This window comes from Chiloscyllium punctatum, chromosome 29, assembly GCF_047496795.1.
Source record: "Chiloscyllium punctatum isolate Juve2018m chromosome 29, sChiPun1.3, whole genome shotgun sequence".
Taxonomy (NCBI): domain Eukaryota; kingdom Metazoa; phylum Chordata; class Chondrichthyes; order Orectolobiformes; family Hemiscylliidae; genus Chiloscyllium; species Chiloscyllium punctatum.
In genome coordinates, this window is record NC_092767.1 from 23,542,825 (window position 1) to 23,548,252 (window position 5,428).

The 5,428-nt window shown below is 42.0% G+C and overlaps 1 non-coding gene across 1 annotated transcript; it reads left to right on the top strand.

Annotated features, from left to right (window-relative positions):
* Nucleotides 1–2,000: 2,000 nt before the first annotated feature.
* On the top strand, nucleotides 2,001–2,082 carry trnas-uga (transfer RNA serine (anticodon UGA)). Its single transcript has one exon. It is a non-coding gene; the product is annotated as a tRNA-Ser (tRNA).
* Nucleotides 2,083–5,428: the final 3,346 nt, after the last annotated feature.

The following is a 5,428-nucleotide window of genomic DNA, read 5'->3' on the forward strand; positions in this document are numbered from 1 at the left end:
GTGAGTGTTGAAGCTCAGAGTGAAGTAGTAGGTGTGAGGTGGTCAGTGTGATTGTGGCGCAGTAAATGTGAGAGGGTCATGGTGATAGTGACATAGTAAGTTTGAGGAAGCAGTGTTGTAGTGACACGGTAAGTGTGAGACGTCAGTCTGGTACTTACATAATAAGTGTGATGGAGTCAGGCTGATAGTGACACAGTAAGTGTCAGGAGTCAGGGTAATAGTCACATAGGAAGTTTAAGGGCGTGACTGATAGTGACAAAGTAAGTGTTTGGCAGTCAGGCTGATAGTGAGGCAGTCAAAATGAGGGTCTCGAAGTGAAAGTGGCGCAGTAAATGTGAGGACGCCAGATGGATAGTGATGCAGTAAGTTTGAGGGGTTCACACTGATATTAAGGCGGTAAGTGTGAGGGGTCAGGTCTATAGTGATGCAGGAAGTGTCGGCGGGTCAGGCTGATAGTGATGCATTCAAAGACCAAATATCCAAGGCTCACTGTAGTGCTGAATAGCGAGACTTCTCAAGGCTAAGACAAAAATCAATAGTTCTCATCCTGGTCATAGTTCACAATGCTTCATTTTAAAATTGTCCTCTCCTGCTTCTCGATTCACCAATGAGGGAACAAAATTTAATTGCACCACCCGGTTTATCTCTTCAAATATTTTGCAACTCTAAATGAGATTACCTCTCTTGTTTTGAAACTGTTAAAAAAAGACCGGATTTGCCCAATTTCAATCACAGGACTAATGTTCATCCATGAGATCAAGGCTAATCGCCATTCGTGGCATTCATATGGCATTAGTCTCTTTCCTAAATTGAGGATTATAATTCCTCACACTGTAGTCCAAGTGCGGTCGAACTGAGCCACAATACATTGGAAATAATGCTTTGTTCTCGTGCTCTGAAATCCTACTGCAGCTTTCACAACAGACTTCTACAACTGCTACTAGACTTCAATGACTTATTAAACACTTCTCCAAGATGCAATTCCAAAACTCTGTACATCAGACTTTCTACTTCAAACCTTCGATAATAATCTCCACACATTTCCCTCCTGACAAATGTGATAAAGTCAAATCGTTGCTATTTATTAAATCATGAGGGACATGGATAGGTTGACTCATCAAGGTGTTTTCCTGCTGGTGAGGAAGTCAAAATTTAGAAAACATTGTTTTAAAATTAGTTGGTAAGGATTTAAAAGGGACGTCAGGGGCAACTTTTTCAGTCGTGTCCAGAATGAGCTGCCAGAGAAATTGTTGGAGACTGGTACAACTGTAACATTTAATGGCATCTGGATGGATATATGAGTAACAAGGTTTAGAGGGTTGTGGGCCAAATGTTGGCAAATGGGACCTATTAATTTCGGGTAACTGTCCACCATGGTCGAGTTGGAAAGAAGGGCCACTTTCCATGTTGTATTGTTCAAGGACTTGATGACTCAAGAACAATCGCAAAAACTTTGCAAATAATTCCGTCAAGACGATTTCAAGTTCCAAATCTTCGGTCAATCTTCCTCTCTTGTGCTCACAAGTTCATTACCTGATGTCAGAACTTACGGATTAGTTGCTGAATCCATTTCTGTAATGGGTTCTGCATTCTTTCTAATTCCGATTTTTTTTTTACGAATGCAGCTAGTGTTTATGGACTTAGCATCAATATTTCTAATTCCATATTTCGATGAATATGAAAACACAACAGCATATCTACTTTGGCACCAGACGACGAGCAATTGAGTCAAAATCGATCGGACGCAGTGAGACAATGATCCTCTCTTTGTGTGGTGTACATCCGTGACTCTATAATTCAATGAAGAATTATTCCCGCAACTTCAGCTGTGTCAGGATCTAGTTTGCGCTGAAAGCCTGGCAATCTGCTAAGGTAACGTTCGTCTGGGTCTCTGCAAAGGATTTGGCGAAATCTTTGGGTCTTGACAATTTGTTCTTCAGACAAATTATGTATTTCATGAATTCAGTTCTTTTAGTATGAAAATTAGCGATCTGTATGCAGCTGTGATGGCCGAGAGGTGAAGGCGTTGGATTTGAAATCCAGTGGGGTCTCCCTGCGCAGGTTCGAATCCTGCTCACAGCGTTGACTCTTTTAAAAGTCATTAATTCCGTTGCAGAATTTGGCTGTCGTGGAGCTTGAGCTTTGCATTCAATCGAAAGTAAATTTTCAACTGTGAAGAATCCGAAGTAATTTCAAGATGTCTAGTTGAATAAATTATATGTCGAGACACAAAAAGCCATCAACTTCCAACACGAATCAGTTTCCAAACATTTGTCGAACTATCGTGAAATTTGGATGTTCGGGAGGCGGGGCGTGGGGGGGGGGGCGGTGAAATTAAGCAAAACAAGAAGCAATGCAATACATTTACCTGCAGGTGATGAGTTTTTTTTAGGATCAGTTGAAAGTCAAGCTGAGAAAGTTCAACCTAATTTACAACTGACTCTCAAGGCCAATAATCTATTATATCAGCAGTCAATGAATTAGAAAAAACAACTCCATGTGTGGAAAGGAACTCGACTGGTCCAGGTTCCTGGCTTGAGGTGTGATAAGGCAAGGCGATGTCAGCGGAGTAGAATTTTCTGGAAATATGAGAAATGGAATGTTAACAGTCTTCTGCTGTCCACATTCGTAAGAAACTGTGCATTAAGAACTCAAATTGAAAATTAACGATGAAAATCAGACTTATCCCTCTGTTTGTGGTGTAGCATTGTTCAGAAAAATAGGTTGTTGCTGAGACTAAAATTGATCAAAATAATCGATGTGGATCTTATCCACGACCTCCGTTGGAGCAGTTCGTGTGGAGAGCTCAGCTTGAAGAACCAAGTGCCAATTATTCATCTTGGCTGTCTGAATTGCTCAGTTAAACAGACTCCCAATTTAATGAAAAAACCTTTGCTATCAGTGCTAGATGTTTTCATGTCAGCATGTTCCGATATGAGAGGACACTCCATGGAGTAGATGTGACTTAAATTTTGACTCTACGTCAGAGATGTTGACACATTTCTGCCCCAACACAGCACTACCATTGGTATCAAATCAAACTGAACAAAGGACTAGTTCCCTTAGACATTTCCTTTCTGCAGACTCTGCCAATGGACCGATTAGGCCCGATGTAGGAATAGGGCGTGGTGACATCTGTTCGCAAGTGGATCACTTCATTCTTGCTCACGATCCATAAACCGTAATTCATTTTGAACTTCTTAGCCATCAGCATGATAAATGTTACAGAATGCATAGGATTGCTTCTCGAAAGAAAGAGCGAAATCTTATTCAATGCAGACGCAAATTGAAGTTGTCTCTGGTCGACCAGAAGACAGATATCGCGAAACAAAGTGAATACAGAAAACAATCAATGTTTTCTGGGAGTCAAAAAGATGTACTGGAAGAACGGAAACATATATTTGGAACTAAAGTCACATACCACTTCCAGATTAAATGTTCTTGAACCGTTATCTTAATTTGACCTTCATGTCCACCATTGCTGCAAAACTTATCTGAACAAATCAGAACTTTGTGTTCTTTGATATTGTCTCCTTCATGTTTCTCTTGATTTTGAAACTAAAACCGAGCCATAGTAATGCACCCTATTTCACTAGCAAAGATCAGAAGAAGATCAATTTATAAGAGAACAGAAATAAAGCTACGTCTGTCTTTCAAGAGAAAACACAGTTACCATTTCGACTCCAAAAAGTCTTCTTCAGAGGTCTGCGCAATGAACTCGAAATAGAAGACCAAAAACGAAATGAAAAGCCATAATGCCGCGAATACACCACCCGCAAGCGCATCAAGTCCTACTCGAATATGCTGTATCCCTACTCTCAACATCAGTGGAGAACGGAACAAAGCTCATTCTGCAGTTGTCAACCTGTTATGACGTAGATTGTAAAGTCAGAAATATGATTAGGTAAAAAGCGGGATGAAAGCTGAATATTAGAAGTCTGAAAAAACAAAGTGTGTGCTCTGCTTTGAAGAAGGTTGGCAGTGATGAAAATGGAAATTAACTACAGTGACAGTTGCTTAATTAATACTCAGAATCGTTGCAACACACATGGACGCAATTCTTTTTGCTGGGTTTCTGTTCTGCCATTTTATAATCATGATTGCTGTCGGGTTTGGTTTCCATTCCAGGCTTAGGTGACTGCCTGATGGAAGTTTGCACATTCGCCCAATTTCTGTGTGGTAGCTCTGGTTTGCTGCCACATTCTGAACATTTGCAGGTTATTTGTTTTCGGCATTGAACACACACGGTTACAGAAACAGTGATGTGGAGAGTGTCTGGATAGGACGTACTTCAGAGGATTTTTGTGAACTTAAATAGACAGAGTTGGGTTAGTCTGCTGTTTCCTGGGTGAGCTACATGGACAGAGAGGGGTCAGGGTATTCTTGACAGAGTTGGATGAGTTGCTCTTACCTGTGTCAGTCACGCAGATACAGTAGGGTCAGTCTGCCCTTCCCTGGGCGAATTTCTTTCATAGAGTGGTGATAGTCTGCTCTTCCCTGCCTGAGTGAAACAGAAAGAGTGGGGTCAGTATTCTGTTCCCTCGATAACTTATGTTGACAGTCTGGCGTCTGTATGCTCTTCTCTGGCGAGTTACATTGGTAAAGTGGGGTCATTCTCTTCAGTGAATGACTTATATTGACCGTGTGGGATCAGTCTGCTGAGTTACACTGAGATTGTGGGGTCAGTCTGCCCTTGCCTCGGTGAGTAACACTGACTGAATGGCGTCAGTTTGCTCTTCCCTCAGTGAGTTACATTGACAGTGTGGCATCAGTCTACTCTTTCCTGTGCGAGTTACATGGACAGAGTGGCTTCAGTCTGCTTTTCAAGGAGTGAGTTATTTGGACAGTGTGGGACCAGTCTGCACTTCCCTGGGTGAGTTGCATTGACAGAGTGGCGTCAGTCTGCAATTTCCTAGTTATGTTAAAGTGATCGTGTGAGGTCAGAGTGCACTTCCCTGGTTGAGTCACATTGACAGATTGAGCTTCGTCTGCTCTTCCCTGGTAGAGTCATATTAACAGAATGGGGTCAGTCTGCTCCTTTCTAAGTGAGTAATATCACAGAGTGCACACAGTCTGTTCTTCCCTGGGTGAGCTACGTTAAGAGAGTGATGTCAGTCTGCTCCTCCACGGGCGTGTTACTTTCTCAGAATCGTGAGAGTCTGCTCTTCTCTGTCTGAGTTTAACAGCAAGGATGGTTTCATTACTGTCTTCGCTGGATGATTCACATAGACAGAATGGAATAAGTCTTCTCTTCTCTGAGTGAGTTACTTTGACAGAGTGGGGTCAGGCTCGTCTCCCTGCTTGTGTTTCATTGACAGAATCAGATTAGCCTGCTCTTTCCTGGATGAGTGACAGAGACAGAATGGGTAGAGCCTGTTCTTCTCTGAGTGGTGTCAGTCTGCCATTTTGCTGGGTGAGTTACATATGA